The sequence below is a fragment of the Ambystoma mexicanum genome, chromosome 8 (genome assembly GCF_040938575.1).
Source record: "Ambystoma mexicanum isolate Mex_15411 chromosome 8, UKY_AmexF1_1, whole genome shotgun sequence".
NCBI classification, from domain to species: Eukaryota; Metazoa; Chordata; class Amphibia; order Caudata; family Ambystomatidae; genus Ambystoma; species Ambystoma mexicanum.
In genome coordinates, this window is record NC_090929.1 from 1201794355 (window position 1) to 1201822097 (window position 27743).

Consider the following 27743-nt stretch of genomic DNA (forward strand, 5'->3'; position numbering starts at 1 on the left):
GAGATTGGGTGGAGTGCAATTATCTCGATTAAATGATGCTTGCAACTGAAATATCAAGCAATTAATGATAGACAAAACAAAATAAGTAAGAAATCCACCTCGATATTTTCTCTAAACAAAACATGTCCCAACATCCAGGTGACTCCAATGTGTCCTGCATGTGTGCTACCATGTGAAAGAGAACATGATGAACTGTGCAATTTGAACGTGCTCCACAAAGAAAGGAACATAAGGTGAAGCCTAATGTAATATTAGCATTGGCATTATCGATTGCACCTTATCTGTTGATAGAATAATCTATGTTGTGATGGCAATTACAACTAAAAAATATTAAAATGTAATTTTCCCCTTTATTAAATGTTACAACACCATCATACCACCCCAAAGTGAATTGCCAACTTAGTTTGATCTCAAAACTTCTGTTCATATGCCGGTGTCAGTTTTCTTGAAAGCAATAGTGCCTGTTAGCATGCCAATTTGATCAGTGCCTGGAAGATGAATTGCTAATCTCTGATTACCAAAATAAATGGACACTATTTCTAAACTTTTCAAAATACATCCAAATGTGAGTGGTTTGCCTTGGGAACGCCCAATGTCATGGCCTATTGTTCAAGCTACTCTGAAAGGCAACACTTCCAGTGTGTGGTCCACCAGTAGATTCAATTAGAATCTTGCCTGGTGCCAATAGTGCCGAAGTATAAGGTTTTATAAAGTGACAAACCGCCATGAATAGCTAGGCGTGCGCTGCACATAGGCCATTCCCACACTTGCTGCATCACACAATGGGAACCTCAAATCCCAGAATGACATTAACATAATCTATGTAAAACCATTACAAACTGACAAATAAGGCACTGTTCACCAGTTGCTGATCCTGGTTCTGTATATGGATGAAAGGGAGTCTGCTTTAGTTGAGACCACTGACGAGGCCCAACACACGATTTTGAAGACTGGTGCAGACGATCCACTTCAGAGAGTGTGTTTAGAATGCTCTTAGGAATAGACCTTGTTTTGCATTGACTCGTCCAATGGGTTGCCAACTGCTAACAGACATAGTTAGTGCCTGGCCTTCAAACACTCTAGCATAGCTGATGTGGCGAGCAGAGAATCTGATGGTATTGGCCCACTCATGTTCTGGTGAGTGGACAATGATGGCTCGCTTATCTCGCATTCATACTTTCCATTCTTACTCTGAATCTGCCTCTTCCAAGCAGGCGGGGATTGCATGCATCCCATACTCGGGAAAACTCCTTAAATGGCTCTCTGAAATGAGCTTTACAAAGCCTTGTCAATCTTTAAGGAAACACTCAACTAAGCTGTGATTAACTTTATAATTCCACAGTACTGGAGCTGTGCCATCAGTTCTTTCTTGTAGCGAAGCTCGCAGAACATTATCATGCTAGAGGTCTTAGGTGAATCTGCACCACCTGATTTCTGATTCTTATTAAGCTTGCCACCTTGCTTTGGGATTGCCTTCAGTCCTTGACGAGGAGCTTCCTGTTCCTTAGGGAACAGGAGTCGTGTCGTATTTGAGAGTTGAAGACGCATCCAGCCAATCTCGCACACATTTGGCAGGAGTTGACTAGGAACGCATTTCTGCTGTTAGGGATAATAGCATTGATGGAGCCTCAGGAATGATAAGGGTACAAGGAGATATATCCAACTGATTTAGAAACCATTTTACTACCAACACTTATTTTTTCATAAGGGCATGAAATACATTTCTCCTAAAGTTTGGGTAGAACAAAAGAAATGGAATGCTCATAAAACCAGACCTTGTATTTGAGGGAGGGAGTGGGGGGGGGGTTGAGTATGTGGCTGGGATTGAGGATGGTCCCTGCTAATCATATTGATCAGAAGACTTGTGCGAGCGCTGTATTATACTTGGGATCAAATGTAGAAAGGCTTTATGAAGACATGACTTGAGTTCTTATCTTTCCATGCTCACCGAAACGGATGCGCCACCGCCATCGGAGGCACCGGTGAGTCCGATTGTGTTGAAGTGAAGTGAGTCCCTGACATTAGCCCAAACAGTTTCATAGTTCGTGGTTGTGTGATCATCCTGTGTTTTGTAAAGGCTCTGTTTTTAATGTAATATTATTGTTTTCACTCTAAAAATGAATTGGTAGACGATAAACAAATAGTTACTGTGAAGTGATTAGCTGCGTGGGTGTAATCAATTTAATTGGAAGCAGATTTGCAAGTAAATGATACTAATGCTTCAGCACAGCGGCTCATTTATGCTTGCAGAATGTATTATGAATGTTGACAATGTTACTGGCGGGTGACATTATGGGCTACATCCACACATACCGGAGGTGGGACACAGCGCCCCCACACTTCATGCTCTGCCGAACAATTCCACAAATCCTGCTGCTTGTGGCATGTTATACATATTTCTTGAATAATCATGTTTTAAAGAGTTTTTTGAAGACGAGAAAGGATGGTTCATTTCGGATGTGACCAGGGAGGGAATTCCACAGGGTGGGTTTGGTAACACAAAAACTGGTGCCCCAAGCTCTCTTGCGATTGAATCTGGGCGTGTGTAGAGCATGGTTGGAAGTAGAGCGGAGGGAGCGTGCCACTGGTTCTGCTCAGATGTGTAGGATGAGGTTATAGGGGACATTCTGGTGCAGACATCGGTGAGCGATGGATAGTGTTTTAAATTCACTTTGTGTTTTTATCGGAAGCCAGTGTGCCTCTCATCTTGTTGCTGAGATGTGGTCTGAAGGTTTTAAGCCAACAGCCCCTCTTAGGGCCTTGTGTTGGAAGAGTTTTTTTTGCAGAGGTACCTAAGAAACATCAGCAAATACAAATACTATTGTGGCTAGTGCATGGGCCCTGCAGGAAACAAATAATAGAACATCTCTTGTCCATTATGTGTGTTGTGTGATAATACATGAAAAACAAATTGCTGCAGCTGCTAGCTGGCAAGTACTTTGTAAATACAAGTTTGAGGCTGGAAGTGTTTTAGGCGGCAAGTACCTCTGTTTTTAGACATCAATCTGCAAATACTGCCAGGGTGATAATACATCAGTTTGTAGCCTGTTACGGTTCTGCTACGGGTGAGACCACTGGCAAGACATCCTAAATGCGGTGCTCTGCTACACTGCCAGCAAGCAGTGCCAGAGAAAAATACCACTGATGGAATACATATTTTTCAGCATTTTTTTCAATACCATGAATTCTGACACTGGAATGCCAGAGGTGACCTGTCAATGAAATAGCAGAGTGAACAGTAAATAACACCAGTGAAAGCAATTGTCATCGGCCACGAGTGTCCCTACAGAAGAACGGAAAAGTTCCTCAGTTACTTATGATTAAATGTAGGTCATGTATGACTACACAAGACAAACATATCAATTTTATTTTCAGTGGTAATCAGCATGATTTCCCTATGTGAAACTTTTCGGTGCTGCAGGCAGGTGTTTACCACCTTTATACATTTTACCACCAGTGATAAAACATCAGTATTTATGCTATAAACTGGAAGTGCTTTTTTGCTTTTTCTTTCAATTTGCCCCCTACGCTTAATGGTATTTATCACAGCTAATCTACGCTTAATGGTATTTATCACAGCTAATCTACGCTTAATGGTATTTATCACATTCCACATGAAGTATCAATAATACCACTTTTGAAATGATTACATGTTTCTATGATGCACATTTCTGGCGGAACTGATTATTTTACCAAATGCAATAAGTTAGGAAATAACTGTTCGAATACCATTCCCCCCCCGCCCCCTTATTTTAAAGAAATTGCCAATCAAATGATTATACCCTTTCCTCTGTCCTATATGTGCACTACCTTTTTCTGTGCAGTGTAGCCAGGAAATTGGCAAATTCCATGCTGGGATAAGAAAAAATAAGCGTTGGCCCCCACCATCTAACATAACCTGCCCGGGCTAAAACAAATATGGCTTACGTATGAAACATCTTTGACAAATCATAGGTATTCGGGAGACTCCTGCTGTGAGGCTAGGGAGGTGAGCCCGCTCTGCAAGGCCCTCCGTAGGGGTCGAGGCAAGTGGTACCTCACCAAGAGATACTCCCCCTTTGGGGACAAGGCCTCCTGTTCCTCTGAGGAACTTCTTAAGGCAACTACCATAGCTGTATATACGGACTCTCTTCTATGAAGAAAACTATGGCTATTTCATGTTTGGCTTACGGCAAGGGAAAAAGAAATCCATGTCGGAAAAATAAGGAAAATGTCAGAGACGTGTATTTAACTGCCACGAGTCAGAGCAGATGGAGAGAAGGAGAGTGCTATTCACAGGGGAAGCACCCTAACCTCATCACGCCTTGCCAAAGCAGATCGCGGAGCCCGCAAGCTTCGAAGAACCAGAGCAGCAGAGTGTGAGACAATGAGCCCTGGTGTGCAGGACCACAAAGGAAGCAGTACGAACAGGAGAAGGAAGAGGTACGTGGTAGTGGCATGGCCATGCATGCAGTGTGGTGGGCAGGCCACCTGAAGAACATTGCTGAGACTACCAGCATTGCTGAGACTTGTCGCACCTTGAAACACTTGTGTATAGGTGCGTTATAAATGCCATATCATATCATACCATGACGGAAAGTCTAAACACCTTCGAAGCAACAGCATCTGCAGACCGCAGCTGTCCAATGAAAAACCACAAACAGGAAATTGAAGACAGCTAAGAGAGCAAGAAGCATTACCCGAGCAAGAGCCGAGCCTTGCAACCTTTCCCCACATAACAAGAGGTGCCGGGGAAATTGGGAACAATGGGAGGCTCCTGGGGAATCATTATCTATGTGAAGGAACTCGTCCTAGTCGTAAGGATGGAAGAAGAAGCAGAACGTTGAATGACTGGAACTGTAGAAATCTAAGAGAACAAATATCAAACAACCTGGTAGGGAAAGACCACTGTAAATTCAAAGTTGAAGCCTTGAGAAAGTGTAACCCTGAAACATTTAATGAGAAATGGCTCGTAATTGAACAGGATAAAAGAACAGTGAGCCTCAGAGAGAGAATCACTGGCAAAGAAAGCCTGAGAGGAAATACAAGTAAATATTTCTGGGAAAAAGCTAAGCAAATGGATTGCGAAGAGCATACATGTGGTGATAGGAGTGTGAGGAACTATTGTAAGGAAAAAATACTACATAGAGGACACCACAGAAAGCACACGATCCAAGAGTTATCTTGAGGAATTACACAAGTCGTAAAAAAATTTAGGTTTTTGTGGGAAAGGGGTAAAAAGGGGGTGGGGAGGGGTTTGAGGTAGGGGTGGTATTGAAGGGTAAGGGTGGCATGGGGGAACCTCCAAATTAAAACAAAAAGTGAAGAAAGTTGTCAATGTAATTACTTTGTAGTAAACTACCACAAAGTAATGACTGTTGGCAAAATGACATGGAAACCCTGAATTCTGACGAGCCTCTTCAGTTTCTTCAGATAGGTAGGGTATACCCTTTAGCTGTGGTGAGAAATGGGCCTTATGCCTTAATTTGAAGAAAGAGCGCACAGAATATTGTCGAAGTGTCCGACTCCTTCTTCCGACCGACTACACATCTTATAAGCAATAACTTGCGTTTTTTCTTAAGCACCAGAATCCACCCTGTGTTGATACTGAAGGCTGAATTTTGTTTTGTTATTGGGATTTCTACTCTGCTGCCATTTGCATGGTCTCAAGTTGCGCTGGAGGATCTGATAGAGAGTGGCGGTGAGGCAGGTTAGTAGGGAAAATGCAAGTTAGCCTGCTATCATTTGGATGTGTGCAAACCAGAAGTACCCTGGCCTCTGTGTGTAGAAATGTTTCTAGAGGTTCTAGAGCTTGGTAAATGTTTGCCATTTAGCAAATGTGAGGAATTTCACAAAGTGTCACGCTCTTTCAGAATTCACAAATTCATTTAAAAAATCACTTAATGTGGACACAAAAAATCAAATTGAAATGTTTGTCGTTGACAGTTAGGCTACCTTCGGTACAGGGGTTAAAATGTGCTTTTAAGAAATGCAAGGGCTTGAATTATAAACCTGAGTTATGTTCAGTAAGACTTATGCTATTTATTTTTAAATTTGTTTATTGACATTTATCAATGTTATTACAGTAGCTTGACATAGAAATGTGCATTGTTAAAGGATGGTGTGGATTCCGTGAGAGAACATTAACATTAACAAATTAACAATTCAACATTAACTGTCTCCAAGTGTTCCGTTCGTCACGGTGGCCCGGATTGCCAGTTCACGGGGGGTCAGGTTAGCCGGTGTTAGGGGGGGAGAAGGGGTTTGAGCTTGTAGGAACCTAGTAAGGTGAAGGTCGGTTGCTCTTGGGGTTCAATGACATTGGTCGTAGGGCTGTGTGCCGTGGGTTTATTCCTTTCATGGGGGCTTGTCGTCCGAGGGATGAGACAGGGATCCTATGAGTTCTTTCCAGGCCGCTAGGGTCATGCTTGAGGCATCCGTCGATCTAGCTACGCTGTCTTCCCATGCCTTTGTTTCAGCCTGTATCCAGCGTTCCAATTCCCTGTGCCATATTTTTTGTTGGGGTCCTGCAGGTTTTTTCCAGGACATTGCAATGGATCTTTTTGCCAGTATGCACATAATATCCATTAATTTGACTAGGTGCTTAAGTTTGGCTGGCCTGGGGTACGTTCCTAGTAGGCATTAGTCTGGAGTCCATTTGTACCTAGTCGACCCAGCTTTCTCACTTGTCTGCTGTACAGCGGTCCATAGGGCTTGTGTTTTGGTGCACGACCAAAACAGATGGATCAGGTCCGCATTGTTCGCCCCGCACCAGGTACAGTGAGATTGCGGTGATTTGGTGAGCTTCGCCAGCCTGGATGGGGTTAAGTATGTTCGATGTAGGAGGTTCAGTTGAATTTGTCTAAATCTGTGGTTCCTGGAGACTGTTTTAGGATGCGCTAGGGCCCTCTCCCACTCTCCACTTGTCATCTCCCGGCCCAAGTCCGGTTCCCATCTGCTTTTCAGATCGGCACTACGTGGGTTAGGGATGTCACTCAGTTGAGCGTAGATTTGGTACACTGGTTTCCCCCCCTCGCCTAGGTTATACAATAGTGTAATTAGGGGGTTTGATTCCGGATCCTTCGGCCATGTTGCCCACTTATTTCGTGCTGTAGTTCGTATCCTGTGATATCAAAGAAACTGGCCCGTGGGCACTCCAGCTTCTTCGCGTAGTCTTTCAAATTCCTTGAAGGTGCCATCAGCGTATAGGTCCCCCCATGTATATATCCCTTTCCCTTCCCAGTATCTGAGGTGTTGTAGGTCCGAGTCGGATCTGCATAGGTCCGAAATCAACGGTATGTCCGGGGAGTACTGGTGTCTTGCGTGGGCGAGTGTCTCTGCTCTGCGCCACACTTTTCGCCCTAGGGCTGCCATAAAGGGGGCATTTTGCATCAGGTGACTGGGGGCCCAGATAAGTTCCCTCAAATGGATCGGGGAGGTCAAGGACTGGAGCAGGGGAGTTTCAGATGTGGCGTCATCAGCCAACCACTTGGACACAAAACTAAGTTGTGCTGCCAAATAATATTTTTCCAAGTTTGGGAGTTGGATCCCCCCCTGGCTGTACGGGAGGACCAAGGTGGTGAGTGCTATCTTGCGCCTCCCTGTACCCCATAGGAAATCTCGAAGTATCCCTTCTAGGAGGCGAAAGAAGGAGGCGTTGATATAGTAGTGTATGTTTTGGAACTTGTACAGAAATCTGGGAAGGACAATCATTTTAATTATTGAGGCTCTACCCATCATGGACAGGGGGAGTTTTGCCCAAAAGTTCATGGATTTTCTCAAGGCAGGGATTGCTGCTTTCGTATTGTGTTCATGCGTCAATGCCGGGGTGTGCATTACGTGTATTCCCAGGTATTTGAATGTGGTGACCTCGCATTGTACCCCTAGGGAAGGGAGTTCCGGTATGTCCTTGTTCCTGAGGCCCGCCAGAGGGAAGAGGCAGGACTTTGCCTTGTTAAATTGTATACCTGAGAACTTTGCAAAATTGTCGAAGACATCCAGCATTGTGGGTACGTTGTTGTGTGGGTCCCTAACGTACAGTAGTACGTCGTCTGCATAAAGTGAGATGATGTGATCCTCTCCCCCCAAGCGTATCCCGGCGTCAAAAAATTGTTTCCGAAAATAGATGGCAATAGGTTCTAGTCCTAATACATAGAGCATGGGGGATAGTGGGCATCCCTGTCTAGTACCCCTGCATATGTCCCAGGCGTCAGATATGTATTTTCCGGTTTTCACTCTAGCCTTGGGTTCCGTGTAAAGAATCCTGACCCACCTAATGAACCCCGGGCCAAAGCCGAAAGTTTCTAGAACCGCTACGAGCCACTCCCAATATATCGAATCAAATGCCTTAATGGCATCCAGGGATAGCAGTGCACATGGCTCCGCGAGGTCCTGCGTTTGGTTTATAACCTGTTGCAGTCTGCGTAAGTTCATGGCCGTGTTGCGGCTCGGTATAAAGCCGCACTGATCCATGTGCACGATCTCCCCTATGATTCTAGCCAGCCTCTTTGCTAGTATCGTCGTCAGAATTTTCACATCGTAGTTAAGCATGGCTATTGGGCGGTAAGAGCCACAATCGTCGGCGGGTTTGTTGGGTTTGATGATCGGGATCAAGAGGGTCTCTCTCATACTGTCGGGGAGCCACCCTCTCTCATATGCTTCTCGAAAAACCTCGTGTAATAACGGTGTAAGGGACCTTTCATATGCTTTATAAAATTCGGCGGGTAGCCCATCGTTCCCAGGGGTTTTGCCGGTGGCCAGTGATTTGATCGCCTCAGTTATGTCGTCGGTAGTGATGTCTGCCTCTAGGGCCTCAATTTGTTCTGGGGTCAATCTGGGGAGGCCTATTTCCTCTAAGGTATCTGTAATCTGTTCTCGGGGAACTTGGTCTGCGTGGGAGTATAGGTGTTCATAATAGCGCCCAAAGGCGTCATTTATGCCCTGTTGTGTATGGAATTTGTTGCCGTCTTCATCCTGTATCATGGTGATGTTGTGCCGTGGGTGTTCTTTCTTGCACAGCCAGACCAGCAGCCTGCTCGGCCTGTCAGCTTCTGTGTGTGCCCTGTTAGTCTTAGTGGTATAATCAAATTTGGCTAGTCTGTCCCATGCCAGTGAGCATTTAGCTCTAAGTGTTTTGAGGGTGTCCTCTCTTTGGTGTGTGTTCACCGGGGCTGCCTCCGATTGCTCAATCTCTTGCTCCCACTGGTCTAATTCGGCCCGGAGCTGTTTTCTGATGCCTCCCGCTTTAGCTTTGATTTCCCCCCTGGTTGTTACCTTCAGGGCGTCCCACATTGTACTCAAGTGTTCGACACTTCCAGTGTTCACTTCTATGAAGTTATCTATGAAGTCGTGTAGTTCTTCCCTGAACACTAGATCTCCCAGGGCATCTGTCGGCATCCTCCCCATGGGTACAGGGGGGTCTAGGGCCAGCGTGATTCCACTCTATTAAGAGTGGTGAGTGGTCCGAGATGGTTCTCCCTAGGAATTTTGCGCCGTCTATTTGTGATAGGTGCTCTTTGCTTACGAAGACATAATCCAATCTCGTATGGAGATCATGTGTGGAGGAGAAGAACGAGTATCCCCGGGCGTCTGGGTGTTGTTCCCTCCACGTGCCGGCCAGGTCTAATCCATCTATTAATAAGGACAGGGCTGCTGTTGCTGTTGAGGTACCTTTCGGGTGGGGCTGTGACCTATCGAGTATGGGGTCTCTTACACAGTTGAAGTCCCCCCCCCAAAAAAAAGATTCCGTGCCTGTATGGTGCAAGTTTAGGGTACATTGAGTTCAGATATGCCGGAATGTTAGTGTTGGGAAGGTAGGAGTTCACTATACATACCTCTTCTTGTTCTAGTCGGCCCCACGTTATCACAAACCTGCCCTCCGGGTCAACTTCCGACTTAATTAAATGGAATGGGAGTTGAGGGTGAATCCAGGTGTATACTCCTCTAGAAAATTTGGAGTAAGTGGTTCCAATTCCTTGTCCTCCCCAATGCTCGCATAGTCTGGCCAGCGAGTCCGCCGTGCAGTGTGTCTCTTGTAACAGTGCTATTTGCACTCCTTTTCTGTTCAAGTAGGACTTAATTCTGTTTCGGCGTGGATAAGTTCCTAGGCCCCTTACATTCCAAGATATTATTTTTATTCTAGTCGTCATGGTGTGTTAAGAGGGTATCCATTGGTTCCGTCGTGCAATCACCTACTTCTTCCGTTTGTTCGTCCAGTTTCGGCTCTCCCTCTCCCTGCTCGTCCTCTCCGGCATCTTCTATTGTTACTCTTGGAGACTTTTTAACTTGGGTAACTCCCATTATGTGCATGGGGAAAACAAACCAAACAACTCTAACTGTCCCTAGCAGTTGCTTCAACGTGCAGCGCTCAGGGGGTCCCGAGCCTTCCAGTCCTGGCCTTCCGGATCAGGTAGTGTGTAGGCAGACTGCCTGCACAGTTTTCGGTGGGGTGGGTCGCTTTTCTTTCTTCCGTGTGTTCCTATGAGCTCCTGTCCGATCTAGCTTAGATCTCAGTAGGACTCAAAATATGGTGCGGTTGTCTGCTTTATGCATTCCTGTGGGGTGGTCTCTGGTTTCTTCTTGCCGTGGCAGGTGGGTGGTCAGCCAAGATTCGGTTGTGGTGGTACATCTTTGCCCTCAGCCAGGTTATTGTGTTCTAGCCACATGTTTGCTGCGGCTGGGGGTCTCAAGGAATATCGCTCTTCCTTTATATAAAACTTTGAGGCGCGACGGGTATAGCAACATGTACTTTAGGTTGAGCTTCCGTAATCGTGCTTTTATTGGGATAAAAGAGTTCCTTGCTCGCTGCACTGTGGGGGTGTAGTCTGGGTACATGACTATTGCCGCATCGTTTCTCTTGATCTCTCCGCCTTCTCTAGAGTACCGCAGTATGATTTCCCGGTCTCGGAAGTTCAGAATTTTAGCGATGATTGGGCGTGGATGTGAGCCGGGTGGGGGGCGCTTCTGGAGGGATCTGTGGGCTCTTTCTACGGAAAACCCTTGGGAGAGGTTCCCTGGACCAATTTCCTGTAGCAGCAGTGTTTCGATAAATTCCGTCGGGTCCGAGCCCTCCATGTCTTCAGGGATCCCCAGTATGCGTATGTTATTTCGGCGGGCTCGACCCTCGGCATCCTCGGAGCGCGCCTCCAGCCTGGCCACCTTCTGTTCTAGATCCTGAACTTTTGTTTTTAGGTCTTGGGTGTTCTCCACGTTGTCTTGTAGGGTAGTTTCTGCCGCCGTGACCTTTTCCGTTAGGTTTCGGGCATCTTGACGCATAAGCTGTATGTCCGATTTCACTTCTTCAATCTTTCCTTCGACCGACGTGCGGAGGGCTGCTATTGCTTGTAGGACTTGTGTGTGTTTGAGATCATCTTCTTGATGGGGTGGCTCTTCCGGTGCCTCCCGATCTGGTTGTGTTTGTCTTTGGGGTCTGACTGTTGTGAAGGAGTCCATCGTGACCCTCTAGGGGGGGACATCCCCCGTTTCCAGGCTCGCCACCTCGTGTGTCCAATCTGGTTCTGGAGGGTATATCGGCCTCTCCTTCGCTCCCTGGCTTGTGGTATAGTACGTGTGTCGCCAGGTGTGATCTGCTGGGTGAGATCCCCTATCAGTCGATGCCGAGCGGCCCGGATCTGACGCTGCCCTGGCGACCCACATTCGTTCTGAGCAATTCAGGGTGGTCCTTTTGTTGATTTTGGCCGAACTTAGTCTCCTTTAGTTCTCTGATCTCGATGGTCTCACCTCGCCGTTGATTTTGTTTGCTGCGATAACTGCCCTAGTGGGCAACAGTCCGACAATGTATTGCCACACCCTTTACCCACCAGTGCGACCGTATGTTGCTCTTTGGTAAGATGGCGTTGGGTGCAATTAGGTTTCGGAAGCTTGCGGGTTCCCGCTCCTCCCCCTATTTAGCGCTGGGCTTCAGGTGGGGTGGAGGTGTCCAGCTGAGTTTCAGAGGGTCTCAGGGAGAGTGCCCCTCACCCTGAGTTCAAACGGTGTGTTGGGGCTCCACGGCTACAGTGGGGCGGGCTTCTGTCCGCTGCTGGGTCCTGTCGGAGCGGTGTTCCAAATGGGTGTCCTTAATTTTCTACAGCGTGGGCAACCCGGGGCTTATTATTTGTTGCGAGATGCGTCGGGTAGCCCAGTTTTTACCTTCGGCGCTCCGATGTCGGCCCTTGGGGATCCCTCTGGAGTCGGCGGGCTCCTTCCCAGGTCGCCCCCAGTTGAAGTCGTTTCAAGTGAGCAGACCGGGCCGCGACCAGGGGGCAGGCGAACCGCCGCCGTGCTTCTACGGATACCAATTCCCCTCGTATCCGTCACGCCGTATGCGCCACCATCTTGCGGGACACAGGGGCTCGGCTTCGCGTCCCGCGTTATTGTTCTTCCCTACTCCGATTCTCCACAGGAGCAGGGTCAAGTGCTGGAGGCCGGTTCTCCTTCGTGGATTTATGTTTTTCGCCATCGTGCAGACAATTTTAAGGCGATAATTCAGGTATTGACAGGATCACGGAGCGGAGCTTCACGGAAGCCCGACTTTACTGCATGCGTGCTGGCCACGCCCCCGTAAGACTTATGCTATGATACATTACATGGGCCTCATTACGACCCAGGCGGTAAGTTACCGCCTGGGTCGTACCTTTACCACCATGGCGTAAACTACGTTTACGCCATGGTGGTTGGCGGACTTATCGCCCCATTCCGAGGTGAGTGGGGCGGTAAGTCCCCATTAACCCATTTACCTTTCCCCATTCCCATTTTTGCCCCATAGGGCATAATGGGATTGGGGAAGGCGTTAATTACGCCACCGTAAATTACGGTGGCGTAATTAACAACAAGGTCCCTTAGCGCCATGGATTTTAAGACCTGCTAAAAGCAGGTGTTAAAACCTCCATGGCGCTAAGGGACCTCGGAATCAGGCGGTAAGGGTCGGCGCTGTTTACGCCGCCGTAAACCCCTTACCGCCTGGGTCCTAATGAGGCCCATTATGTTATGTTAAATTTAATGAGATTTATAACGCATACCACTGCCATTTGTATGGACTCCAGACACTCGGGCAAATCTGACAGTAAGAGAGGGGTTGGTTTGTTTGTGGGAGGAGAGGGAGAGCACACAAGTGTTTTTGCTATGGTTTTGTAGTTTCAGTTTGGAGAAAACAGTCTCTATTCTATGGGTTTGCTTCTAGGCGGTCTGGGTTGGTGGGCGTTTAAGGTGTTTTCATCGATATGAATGGCCTTGTGTGCCAGTGGCTGTGTCAAGATTGTGTGCGTTATTGGCAAGGTGTGGAGTTGTGCTGTTTGATGTCAGTTCGGAGAGGTGTTATAGGTAGGGTATGGTAGTGTTTATTTGTAAAGTGCCAATACACAAGGCAAGTGTTTCAAATTGCTCATGGAGGGAGGGAACAAGGGGAAAAAGAACAGTCATTCAGAGCCCTTGAATATCTGAACGATACAAGTCCGCACAGGCAGAGTAAGTGAATATAATACAATTAACAGTGTAGATAACAGCAAATAGGTCTGACAACGATTCTGCAGTTTTTCCAAGTGCATTGAGACGCCACCATCCAAGGAGGGGGGAGACAAGGAAGACAGATAGATGATCTTCAAGGCATGGTACGTTCAGATCATGGAAGCGCACAGACGATACAGGAGAGTAAAGGGGGGAGAGACAAATGTGCCCAATCAGTCAGAAACTGTGGAAAGTGCTGAGAGATGCCGCTATCATGGGTCACTGACCTAGTGTAGTAGCACTGAGGCAAGTGCAAAAGGACTGGTGAGGGTGCCAGGGATCTGTGAGATTCTGTGGTACGCCCGGCGGCAAGTCAGCAAGCTGTGTGGAAAAGGGGAGAGAGAGGTTAGCAGGGTAGAGGGAGACAAAGCGAGGAGGATAATAGGAATGTCTTAAGGGGTTTCTGGAACTTAAGGAGATGAGGCTCAAGACGGAGGGTGGAAGGGAGGCTATACCAGGGGGAGGCCCCTGCTGAGGATAAAAATCTCCCTCAAAATCTCTGCTTGGGGAACCGGCTCACACACAGAAGGTTGGAGGTAGATGAGCAGAGGGCTCGGGAGGAATAATATTTAGGTAGACATTGTTGCAGATAGGAAGATCCCAGGCCCCAGAAAGCCTTTTGGACAATGCAGAGGTTCTTGAACTTGATCCTGGCAGCCAAAGTGGGCCAGTGGAGGGATTTCAGTGCCGGAGAGATGCAGTCTCTGGGATTGAGGCCAAGGATAAATCTTGCGGTTCTGTTCTGTATGAGTTGCAAAGGGCGCAAAGCAGAGGCAGGGAGGTTCAGAAAGAGGCTGTTGCAGCAGTCCATCCTTGAAAGACCCAAGCTCTGGAGACAGTGATCCAGTGGGGGAAGTTGAGAAAAGAAAGAGTACCTCTGAGGAGGTGCAGTTGGTAGTTGGACTTTTTAGACATGTCCGAAATGTGAGTGGAGAAGGAGATAGTGGAGTTGAAGATGACCCCAAGGTTTTTTTATCCTCGCAGGTGGGTGCAGGCACAGGGCCAAGGGAGGCTGCTCAGAATGAAAGAACAAGGAAATACCGAGGCGGAGTACCACAAATGAAATACACAAATCACGGGCTGAATAGATACACAGATCTTTTATTATTGTACAGTTTACAAAGCAAAACAGATAGCTATCTGGTTCCCAACACCTTGCAGTGTGTACCAGCCAACACAGAGAGGAGAGAGAGTGCTGAACATCCCAATACTAGCATTTTTTTATACATTTCCTACAATATTGTCCAGCCTCTCTTCACGTTAATAATTTGTGGTCTAGGGTTTGTGCCTAGTTCGCATACAGATTTTACAATATTATGCGAAGGATTACATAAGTGTGTATTTCCATGAAGACACAATAGTGATGTATGTTCTTGGATCCCGCGGTAAGCCTTGTTTCAAGAGTCTACACAATGTAGTTAAGCTAAAGCATACTGTCAAGGTTTGTTCTTCATTGTCCAAATGTTTATACAAGGATGAGGCTTCTGAGCGCAGACAACACTTGAATGACAGTTCATATGAAGCACAAGGTCTCTTTGCTCAGTTTAAACAGTCGGCTCTTGGACAACCTAAACATTAACAGAACTCAAAGGTCGGAAGGCTTGGCTGCAAGTCCAAAACATAGTCCACCATTTTATAATGTAGAACACGAGTGAAAATCAAAATGGCGGATGATTCTTAAAATGGCGGGGAAGTTAACCCAAAAGTCGGAACTTTGCAACACGGTTTTTGGTGTAGCACGAATGGGCTTAAGCCAACATAAATAATAAGGAGGCACTATATAATTACTGTTTAACAAGAGAGAGAGTGGAAAAGTGGGAGCAGGAGTCCCAATGCAAACCATCTCAGTCTTGCTGACTTTGAAGCAGAGGTCATTTGCAGCACACCATGACTGAATTATGGACAGACAGTCAGATGTGAGCGAGGTAGAGAGGTGGCTGAGGGTAGCCTGAAGGAGAGTTGCGTGTCATCCGCATAACTCTGAAAGTTAGAGATGAAAGTGGTAATCACACGTGCCAGGGCAGCCATGTAGACATTGAAGAACCAGTGGGATAGTTTAGAACGCTGGGGTAGGCCACAGGTTGAAAGAGTGATAATAGGGAGAAAGGACCCAAGTTCCACCTGAGATGGGTGGTCAGAAAGGAAGGAGGTTAACCATGCTAGAGCCTGACCTGTGATTCCCAGGGTGTCACAGAGACGTGCAATCAGGATGTTGTGGTTTACTGTGTCAAAGGCAGAGGACAGCTCAAGAAGAATGAGGACAGAGGGAGTTTTAGTGTCAGGATTTGAGAGCAGGTCTTCACAGGTGTTCAGAAGAGCAGTTTCCATGCATTTGGATGCTCTAAAGCCAGACTGATGGACGTGGAGGCAACCAGCAGATTCAGTGTGGAGGGTGAGGTGAGAGATAGCCACCTTATTCAGGAGTTTGCCCAGGAAAAGGGTGATAGAGATGGGGCAGTAGTTTGCCCGAATGGAGGGATCAGCTGAGGGTTTCCTAAGCAGAGGGTGCACAAGGGAGTGCTTAAGAGAAGTTGGGAAAACTCCAGTGGCAAAAGAGAGATTGCAGACATCAGCCAAGGCTGGAGCGAGAGTCAGTGTTGTCCTTAATGGTTTTGGCAAGGCAAGATACACCTGTTTGGATGAGGCCTACATAGAGCAGACTTGTCTGGTGACCTAATCAGGTGTGATGGGAGTGATAGAAGAGAGGAGAACTGGTGGAGGGGCCAAAGGAGGCTCCAGAGGTGTTGGTGTATGATGTGTTGTGGAAGTGAGAGAGGAAAGGATGTCTTGGGTTTTTGCAGTGAAGTGTGCTGCCAGGGCCGAGCAAAGGTCCTGGGTGGGTGGCTATTGCAGGATTGGCCAGTTCATTGAAAGTTTGGTTGTGTTGTTTGATGAAGGTAGAGGAAAGCAGCGTACTACTTCCTGAGAATGGAACAGACTCTCTGGGAGCATTTCGATGGTTGGATTTAGTGTGACGGCACACGGAGGTGGTTGTGTAGGAGTACTGCCATGGTTGTCAGCGACGGATTACATCGTTGCACTCAGTACATTGCCCCATGGTAGCCTTAGCCTTTGGTACACCCCCAACAGTGGTAAAGAACTGCCACACCCATGATTCTCTCCTGGTGCTAGAGGAAGCCATTTCCTCTACTTTATCTTCCTGGGCCTCTTGATTGTTTTCTGCATTATTGTGCTTCTTACGTTGTGTAGGCCCTCCAGCTGGTGGTGGTGGCTCCTGGGTAGAAGGGATGTCAGTAGTTGCAGTAGTTGATGCCATCTTTGAAGATAAATAAATATTCTTCCAAGCATGTTGTTTGTCCTAGATTCCAAATGGTTAATGAGAAAAAATAGGTCTAGGAGCTGTGCAAGGATACATGTTCAGCTTGAAACATCCTAGATCAGCTAAAAATGCAGTTTCGAACTGCTTGCGAAGCACGGATGTGTTCGCAAAGTGCTGAGCTGTTCGTGAACACGTTATCATACCAGATGCGAGGGCATGGTCTCGCGACAGTGTTTGGAAAGTCTGCGGTGACATCAGATGTTCGCAAATGTCCGCAAACACAAAAACAGTGGGAAAAGTTTGTAGAAGTGTTGAAAATTTTAGTAGGAGGCGGGGAATGGCACAGTTTTAACTTTGTACATTGGCTCAAAATTCTGCTATATTGGGGTAAGTAGGATATAAGAAGTTGTTACAACATAGGATGTACTGGTAAAAACCCATGTTAAAGGGACGTTATGGTTAAGTTGCACTAACAAAACCTATGAAATTCAGTGAAACAACATTGTTAAAGGGACGTTATGGTTACAAGTAAAACCGAAAACCCCCAGAAATTCACCAGTTATGGTAAACTAAGCAACCATAACTCACGCCACCACCAATCACATCACAAATGCCTGACCCTGCCTGGCCTTGTTAGTGGGATATGGCCTATGATGATGATGATGTGCATCTATCTGCATCTTCTTCGTCCAAGTACCATATTGGCATTTCTCATAGGAAAAATGTATTCCTGTTGATTGCCTCTTCTTCGTTACAATATTTGAGTGATATTTGGAAAAACAAAGATTTTGTGTCTTAATACATTCTATCAAGGCTGAGGGGGGGTTGGGTAAGTCACTGTCAAGGAAGGGGGAAACCATGTCTCTGGTCTACGAGTGTTCTTGAGATAGGACATTGGTATTGGTTCTTTCACTCTGGTATAGAAAATATTGGCTCTCACAGTAGTTTATGATATTAGAGGGACGGGAGGATAAGTCTGGGTTATAGTTAGAAAAGGGGGTTTTACATTATCTTGCTTTCCTCCGAGTGTGAGCGTTCGATCTAAGATCTTGGGGTGGGGTAGGACATGCGTGTTGATATCCTATGACAGTAGAGGGGAGGTAGGATGGATAGATCGGGATTAGGAAAAGGGGGATGGCAGATCTCATCTTCGGGCATCCCACTTCCGTTCTTCAAACACCATCCATCCCAGTAGTACCTCTTTGCAGCCTCACTCATGGGATCAGAATCTGACAGTCTTACCCTTCTCTTAGTTACCTAAGGGGGGTTCTTCAGCAGGTTAAATGCGAGAACGCCCCCAGATTTCTCACACTGCAGATGAAAAAAGAAAACATCCCCACAATAACTTGAGAGTTTTCTGCTAATACATAGGATGCACTCAAGGTTGTAACTTTGCTCACGACCTGTCAGATCAGGTCACTGCCAACCTTATTTTCAGGGGTCAGTACCACCAATTTAAGATGCCCTATTTTAATGGGGTGGTGATTGATGCTGTTAAGGCTTTTACTACAGCTGTTATTTTCCATCAAAGGTAAACTGGTGTAGCAGATCTTGAAGTTTAGCATTATTTTTTCAATCTGTATCAGAAGTATTTAACTTCTGGGTTATCTTCCATTTACCGCTTATGGTAGCCTCAACAGCTCATGTAAAACGAGATTAGCAAGTCATACTCTGCCCATCATTTCAATAAAATTGAGCTAATTGGAAAAACGTACGGCGGCGGCTGTGTGACAGAAAGCAAGTGTGAATGAAGAAATAGTGGTGTTGGGAGGGAGATCAACCTATGAGGAAGGAGAAATATTATGGGACAGATGCCAAGAATGCAATCGTTCATGAACACCCTTTACGTATCCTCTGATGCTGGAAGTGCGATGGCAGCATACAATTATTGCCAAATCCCTTTCATGTTTACATGTGAGCCCTTAGGAATCTAGCAGCGGATATATCAAACAACCGGGGAGATGTGTGCTTTCGGTATTATCAAAGATGCAGGTATGGCTCTTTTCTTGTTGATGTCCTCACAAATTCCGAGTTCTGACAGTCCAAAATAACTCTCTAGTGGAAAAATCTGTTTGCTCACCAAGAAAAGAGACTTCAATGCTTTCGCTGAGCTTTTCCTGCCAAGTGCTAATTGCCTTACATAAAAGGGCTCTGCTTGTTGCTCATGTAGGCAATCACAACCTTACTAGTCATGTTTAAGGTCAAACATTACTTTTCCCCAACCATTTTAATAAATCGTACAGTATGTGATGACAGATATGGCATACTAGACACGGATATCTTGAAGTGTTTATTCTGGCATGCCGATCAGTATATAAGGTGTGCTCAATCTTGTCAGTTAAAGAACAGAAACGTTCCTTAAAATCAATATATTTGACTCTACTTTGTTCATGTGGAACTTTCCTCGTGCAATTAATGTGTGAGCTAATATCTAAGCTTTGTTTGGCAGATTATTGAGTTTTACAGACAAGTTTGGTTATTTGCTATGCATTCGGCTTCCTGTTGGAAGACAATTTCTCCAACTGCTGAATGAAATTAGTATTTTTTTTTGGTTTTAATTGTTTTTTTATAACGTGCCTAGTAGCATAACTGAGTTCGGTTTCTAAGCGCGGATCCGGGATTCAAACCTCTATTGCTTTGTGTGGTCTTGTTTCCAAGACCAGCCTGTTGCCCCCGTGGTATCCTCTGTTCACTAGGTCGGAGATGTGGAGTAGTTGCAAATGTGCAGCCATTAGAACCTGCCAACCAACCGTGGTAATTTGGTGGCACTCACTACAACCAATGTTTGATGGACTGAGTCGTATGAAGAAGATGGTACTTTCTAAGCCCTAAGATACATTTAAACTATCTCTGGGCCACAGACAGAACCAGGAAAAAGGGATTTCTTCTGCCTGCCAGATCAACAATCTTGGAAAATAATAAGACGATTGGGCTGAGTGATCTCAAACCAGGCATGTGTGGACAACAAGATTCCTGCGGGCACTCTACAGAGAGACTGCAAAGCAGACCAAGATCCCTATGAGCAGGGAAATAGTAATTTAATAAATGAGAGACCTGGTAAAGAGGCTGACGGCAAGGATAACAAAACCACTTTGCATGTTGAACAGGCCTTCTTGGAATAAAGGGAAAAAGTCCAACATATGCTTACCATTTCCCTGAGCATGGCGGCATGGAGACTGAATGCAGTCTTTATTTAATCAATGCATTGTGTTCCAGGAAAACCTTAGGTCGCCGCGTAGCCACTCATGAACAAGGCAATACATTAAAGGTGGTGTCCTGGCTCATGTCCACCTTTAAAAGAAGAGCGGCAGCCATTACTCCACATGAGAATTCAGTAGGAGCCGACAGTGGGGAATAGAGGTCATTGGGCCTCATTCCGAGGTTGGAGGTAAGGTACAAACCATGCTGGTAATGATGTACCCGCATGGATTTCCGCTCCATGCCATTCCGACCCTTCAGACCGTAAATTACGGCACCGTAAACAACAATGCCGTAATTTACGGTCATGGGTCGCGCGCGCACACCACCATGGCGTAATCAACGGCATGGCGTAAACCGGAGCTGATCGCAAGTAAGGAGCACACGTAAATAACGGTCTCCTTAAGGCCGTAAAGTACCTTACCGGCATGGAGTACATACAGGCATCTCAGAGAAGGAGTTAAAAACACTGAGCAGTGGTTTCCACAGCCACAGGTGCACACAATCAGCACAGGTGTAGCCAATGGAGTCTGACACAGCACAAAATGAGCATACCCACACACCACACCCTCTCCCACACCAAGATGATACCAATAGTAGTGGCACAACTGGAGCTGGAGGCCTTGCTTGCAAGGCAGTAACAACAACCACAGCCCCAACCACAGAGGACACACAGGAGGAGACGGAGGGTGAGACAGGCCCAGCATGCACCACCAGTGCATCCACCGTTACCACGCCGGCAGCCCCATATCCCTCGCATCTGAGCCACCTCCTTCAACCTAACACCACATCAGATCCACACCCTGTACCGGCTTGACCATGACACCATCACCATCATAGTGGACCTGATACATGACGACATAGTGAGTTTCATAGAATAAAGCTCTGCCATCCCCCCTCCACTGAAGGTAGTGACTGTGCTCCACTTCCTTGCCACAGGCACCTACCGGCGCACAGTGGGGCACATGCATGGTATATCACAACCCTTATTTACCCGGATACTGAACCAAGTGCTGGATGCCCTCCTCAAGCACACAAGGGACTACATATACCAACCACGGACTCCCCAGGATGCAAATGTTGCCTTCCATGCACTGTGAGACATCAAATGACACCTGCGCAATGATCAATGTCCACTCCGTTTTACATTATGAACAACCAGTGTATTGAATAATTGTCATGAAACGTGTACAACAAAACCTCCACCACCCTCCCCCTCCCCCCAACTCCCAAACACACCCTCACTCCCCTCCCCCTCACCCACAACATCCCCAGAATAGTGCCATAAGGCCAACATAGGCCACATGTGTGTGCCAGCATGTTCAAGGCGTGCCCCCAGAGCCAGGGGGATCCATGTTGGGCTGGCGCAATGTACGCAATGAGCGTCGGAGCGGGCTGGTCTGGGTGGAGGAGCACTGTGACGGTGTGTCCTCCCGCTGGGGCTGTCGTGTGGGAGGTGCAGCCTCCAGGGCATCCGCGATGCGTCCCAGGACCGCACACAACCTATTGCTGCTGTCAGTGACCGCCTGACGCATCTGCCTTAGCTCATCCACCCACTCCACCCTGGCCTGGCGGGTGTCCTCCATGAACACATTGATGAGGTCCATCAGCTGATGTGCACGTGGTTCATCAATGTATGTAGGTACATTCCTGGCGGGTCTTGGGCCTACCTGCCCTGGCATGGCCTCAACTGGTGGAATAGGTCCAGGATCTGCCGGAGCACTACGGCCAGGTGTTTCCTGCTCCACAGAGTCACTGCTTGATGGCAGGGGGACATTGGTGGGCTCCGGGGTGTGGACTGTGGGGTAAAAGTCCTCCTCAGTGGCACCACAGATCGACAAGGGGCTGTCCACATTCTCCTGGGTGGCCGTAGCTGCCAACTCCCCAGCAATGCTTGATTCTGCCGACCTTGGGGTGGCTAATGTGGCAGGTGCCGAGGCAGGGAGGGATTGTGGTGGTGCATCCTCCACTGGCGTTTGTGGTGCCTGGGTTGTCTTCTTATTCCGTGCTGGAATGCTCCGGGACCGGCCTCTGCACGTGGAGGTGGATGGACGGATCGTCTGGGTATCCCCGCTGTCATGATCGGTGCCTGTGGGGGTAGAGGAGAGGGACAACATGAGTGATTGTATGATGCGCTAATTGCATAGATCGCTGCATTCACATTTCTGTAATTTGGGGTTTGTGGCCCTCTGGGCGTTGCAACAGTATTAGTACATATGAATGTGAATTGAATGTACGCATGTGTACGCATGTGTCGGAGTGACTCATCCTGCCATAGTAATGTGCAGTCTGGCTCACACACTGCCGAACCTGATGCACAATGTGCATGATGGAATGTGCAAGTTACTGCACTATGGCTGATGTGTGTTATGTACTTGCACTTGGCCCTTGACTGCGTTGCAGTTGACTCTGCATTAGTTGGATGGGGGGGTGGCTACATGACAAGGTGCCTTTTATGGCCCTTGGGGGAGTCTACATCATGCAATTGCCATTGGCAGTGTTGACTTTGGACACTCACCTCCATCGGCAGACGACGTTGCTCCGCAGTCCATTTCACCGATGCCCTCTATGCATTCCGTGCCAATCATTGCGGCGCATGTCTCCTCCCATGGCTCAAGTCGCACAGGGGAACTTGGGCCCCCTCCAGTCTGCATGGCCTGACTCCTGTTGGCAGTGAGGAGTCCCTGCACCCGCACCCGCAAGTCATCCCACCGCTTGCGGCAGTCCTTGGGGGTGCGAGGGGTGGAGCCTACAGCGCTCACCCTTTGGGCGGTTTCTGCCCAGATGTTCTTTTTGCGGATAGTGGACTCCCTCCGCATGTCGGGGCTGAACACCACGTCAGCGTGTTCTGCCAGGTAGTCCACCATGACCTGGAGCTCATCAGGGCAAAATCGCTTCTTGCGGAGCCGGTCCGCAGACTTCTTAGGTGCTTTAGGCATAGTTCCTGGGTTCCTGATGCTTTCCCCAACTTCGGATTGCTCCCAAGGGTGCTGCCTGATGAGGATGGCAATGGATTGTGTTTTTAAAGATGGCCGCCGCGCTCCTTCCCGTTCCTGTGCGATGACGTAATTTCCGGTTCCGTTGTTTTGCGGTGACCGTAATTTACGGGATCCGTATATTACGGTCCCCGTTATTTACTGTCGCTGCTGCTTCCATGGCGGTGTTGTAATGTACGTGTCGCAGCAGGCCGGTAGGGGTTTTTCGGGGGCTTTTGCGGCATGCCGCTAGGTACTTTTCCGGCATGGCGAAAAGCGTGTGTCCGCGAGGTCGGAATGGGACGCAATTAGCGGTCTGTCACCTTGCCGGAGTCGTACTTTCCGCCATGCCGGTAACAACCAGTACTTACCTCCAACCTCGGAATGAGGCCCATTATAATTTAAACTTCCCACCATTTACACACCACCATCATAGGACTTGTCTCATTGTGACCAATTCTGGGCCAGAACAATCAATTCTTCATTGGCACAAGATTATAAAAAGAGGAGCAACAGTCCGGAAGAGGGAGATGAACCGATTGCCTATTGCTGCTGATCATCACTGCCTAAAAGAGAGCCCAACCCCTGCCTACAAATGAAGGTTTTCACCTGCACACCCGCTTCAGTACTGCTCAACCTCTCCTTCCCCAAGCCCACCTGTATCTCCTTCTGCTTCTGACCATTCTCTTTACTTGCCCCACTCTGCCGGAACACAGTCCACTCCACTTCAACATCGAAACTATCCCATGCCTTGAATACTACAAAAGCTGGCTCAAGATCCACTTTCTGTTCTGATAGGGGTACTCCACCACCTTCTGCGCCTGACTGCAGTTCACCCATACCAATACACACCATTTCTTTGCACAGCTGTATCATATGTTCATAGATGACATTGGCGCAGTCTGTATATATCTCGCATATCTGTACGTATTATGGCACTAGACCCACTGATGTGATCTGGATGCATATGTGTCCCTGTCCTCATCCCAAGTCTGTGTATCCCACTATCTCCCCGCCTGAGTAACCGTCTCCCTTTCCCACTTAACCCCATTTAGCTGTAAAGGCACCACACCACAGGACCGCCTCACTTAACCCCATTCAGCTGTAAAGGCACCACACCACAGGACTGCCTCACTTAACCCCATTCAGCTGTAAAGGCACCACACCACAGGACTGCCTCACTTAACCCCATTCAGCTGTAAAGGCACCACACCACAGGACTGCCTCACTTAACCCCATTCAGCTGTAAAGGCATCATACCACAGGACTGCCTCTGTCTTCTGGATTTGGTTTCCATGTATTTCATTGCTGGTAGAAATTGCACTTAAGCTTCAATATATGCAAAGTGAGCCCAAAAAGGCAAATGGTTTTGTTCCTGGGAACGCATTCCACTGTTTAGGTTCCCTTACAGCAACATGAAGACTACTGTGAATTGATTAACATACTGCAGGAGTTGCTAGAAGACCCACGCTGGAGGATCAGAATGTTCTGGTAGGAGATTACAGATCATTGAGGAAGCTGAAGGTATCCTGCAGTGAGTCCCCAGAGAAATCTGTGCACCTGGAGGTGTAAGGTCAAAGGATGATAAAAGATCAATACATTTGGTATGGCGGACAACCTTAAGGTGAAGAATCTATGGTTACTGAAGAGATGCAGAGCAACTATGGCACCGGGAGCAGCTGTGGCTGGTTACCTCCCCCAAGTCGAAGAGGCAAGACGCAGATATCTTTTAACATGCACTAGAGTCGGTATTTTACATTTTCTTGCACTCACAGAAGTATGGAAAGGGAAAACCGTGGATGAGACCTTGTGTTTATGTCATTCGGGGACATCAAGTCCCACACTACCTTATGATTCGTCTGTTTTATAAGATTGAGAGGCCAGCAGGGACCTATATCAGTGAAGACCTGCATTTTTGTTATGCACTCTCAGCACAAGACGCCTTCTGCCGTTTTGACTTTGCTTGATATATCTGCTCAGCATGGGATATTAGAAGAAACATTAAAACATATATATTAAACGAATGCCCAGATTGGATCAGGGTTTGTTTTTATTCTCCTAAGGCCATCATATTTGATGTTAATAGTCTGTATGTATATCGAACTGTGAATTTAACCGTTTTTAAATTCTTGTATTTATACATATTTGTAGATGTATTTATGTAGATTTTAATGGATTTTTAATAGGAATAAAGTTGTTTATGATTTGATTTGAGCAAATGAACCAGTTTATTTAGTAATAGAGGAGGTGGGTGATATGTGATTGTCACACCAACATTGCAGTAACGTTTTGTTCAAATCTTAACTAATTTCTAGTCACCATGTGGTATGTATAATTTGTAAGGAAAGTTGAGCTTTTTTTCCAAACAGAAGTAGTCATTCAAAATATCCTCTGAACAAAGTCTTCTGTTGTTAAAGGTTTTATGAAGCAAAGGAAGGATTCCATAGGGCAATCCCCCAGTAGATGCTGCAGCAAGAGTAATTCAACTCAAAGTATAAATAACACAAAACAGTACTCATTGGTTAATGCACACTTAAAATAGTTACTGTGTTTCAATATGTGGTCAAACATATGCTATGGATTGCAATTCCCATGATCGTTTACTACCAGCTACTATGGTTAATGCCAATGGAAGTTGGATTCCCAAAACTTGTATAGCACCCCGCTGCTCTCGGAAATTCAGTAACTCATGGGAACCTGTGAGGTAAACTTTACTTTGTATGGCAAACATTCATAACAAAGCTCGCCTTCCTCTCATCTAAAAACACTGCCACTTTTTTACCAATTGTAGATTTCATTTCTAGTCAACCCCTGATTTCCTTGATACCAGCTTTTGGCGACTTTAATTGGATATTACTGGGTGTGCAGTGGTTGAAGTGGGCAGAAACGGTTGGGAGTGCTCAGGGACGTCATTACACCAAAATGCCAGGGGTAGCGGAAGTGACATCACATGACCCTTGACCTCTGATAACATCTCATGAAGTGATGTCATTTGACCCCGCCCCAAAGTGACATCACAGGAAGCGATGGAACCATGACCATTTACCCCTTGACAAAACTGGAAGTGCATCACATAGCATTGTTTCTATGTACACTATGAACAATATGGTTACAATATTACTGTAGTGTGATATACATTTCATACAAGAATGGATCACCATATGTATCAGCAAAAATAAACATGTTATAACTGCAACTTGCGAAAAGCAAAATACATAGTCCGAAATAGATGCTTATTCTACACTAAATGCTTTTTGGAGGATTTTGTCTGCACTGTGAATTTGAGGTGTTTAAGAACAGACTAAATCAGTGACTCACTACCTGAAGTGTGCCTGAAATAAATAGTCTAGAAATTATTGTATGGAATTACAGAAAGATAAATAGCTCAAATAGCCACATGGCATTGGCCAAAGACCAGGAGCTTCAATTTGTAAAAAAATATATTTTTTATTTTCTTTAGCGGTAGCAAGGGAGACCACAGGGATAGCAACGGAGACCTCAGGGGTCGCAAGTGCAACCCCTTGTTACTCCTAAATGACGTCCCTGGGAGCACTGCTCCTCTACTTTTTTAAATTATGTTTTACTATTCCTATACTTTTTATTTTAAAAGGAAAATGTTCCGGAATAGTTTTGTTTCAAAATAACATTTTAGGAAAAAGTTGAAACTTGCAATTCAGTGCAGTGCACTGAACGTTCCCTTAGACTGCAGGTGCATTTGTTTGGGGGGTTTGTATTGCGTGTGGGAGGGGTCTTGGTGGTTGGGTTTGTGGGGAGTGGGAGCAGGCCAGCAGAGAACATAGTTACACTTCTTCTTTTCGTACATTTCGACCACTAGAGCCATGCCATGATTTGAACGCTTTGCACACTTTTTTAGCCGGCAGAAATTCATTCAAAGGCAAACTATCGCGGATACGCAATAACAAGGGATTAGCGCACTGGAAGGAAGCGTTTTCAGCTACTCCTCCTTCCCTCAGAGATGTTAGGATTTGAAATGTCATTGAATGCTACCGACTGCCTCACGTGTCAGGGGACCAGAAAGGCATGCGTTTGTCACCGGAGGGGAAGGTAGGTCACACCGAATCCTCCAGGAGGAAGGGCTGCACCTGCTAGCGCACAGCAGCCATAATGAAAGCAGAACCGCGCCAGCATTCTTGTGGGAAACAACAGCAGCTCTAATCCAACCTTGAGTACCTTAACGGCACACAATAACTAAGAGCTCAGGAGAGCGCTCGACACATGGAAATCTCCAAAGAGAAATAGATATAGATAAAGACAGGTCCTGCGAGCACAATTATAGCAAGCAGATACCAATTATTCCCAACAACCACAGGATATTCAGCTGAAACGCTGCAATAGGCCAGCACCATCAATCAATGGATGCCTTCCACACGAGGAGAAGCGGGATTTCAGCCAGGAGGGATGCGCAGGGAATTGTGGATGTATGCCGTGAAAGCTCTGCTGGACGATAATAAAGATGCCTCGAGAGGATAGCTCAGGGGCAATGTGCTCGCCTTGGATGCAAGACGACACGGAGCAACACAGGTATTAAGCACGTTATAAATAACCTATCATACCTCATCATTCATGCAAGTCTGTGGGCCAAACCTAGAGCTGAGTCCCATATCCCCGCCCATGGATGCTTTACTAATGTTAGTTTATCATTAATGGAGCCACCCATAGCTCCTGCATACATTTACAACACAATTTCTGTGATTTAAATGTGAAAAACAGCTCTCATCAATGGAAAAGAAGATGGTGGTCTACTGTGGGAATGGGAAATTGCTTGGCCAGTTAAATGCATCCCCATA

General features: G+C 46.7%; 1 protein-coding gene across 4 annotated transcripts in view; it reads left to right on the plus strand.

Annotated features, from left to right (window-relative positions):
• The window catches only part of PRKG1 (protein kinase cGMP-dependent 1), a 2834149-nt gene that overhangs the window by 1538129 nt on the left and 1268277 nt on the right, over positions 1-27743 (plus strand). The window lies entirely within an intron of this gene.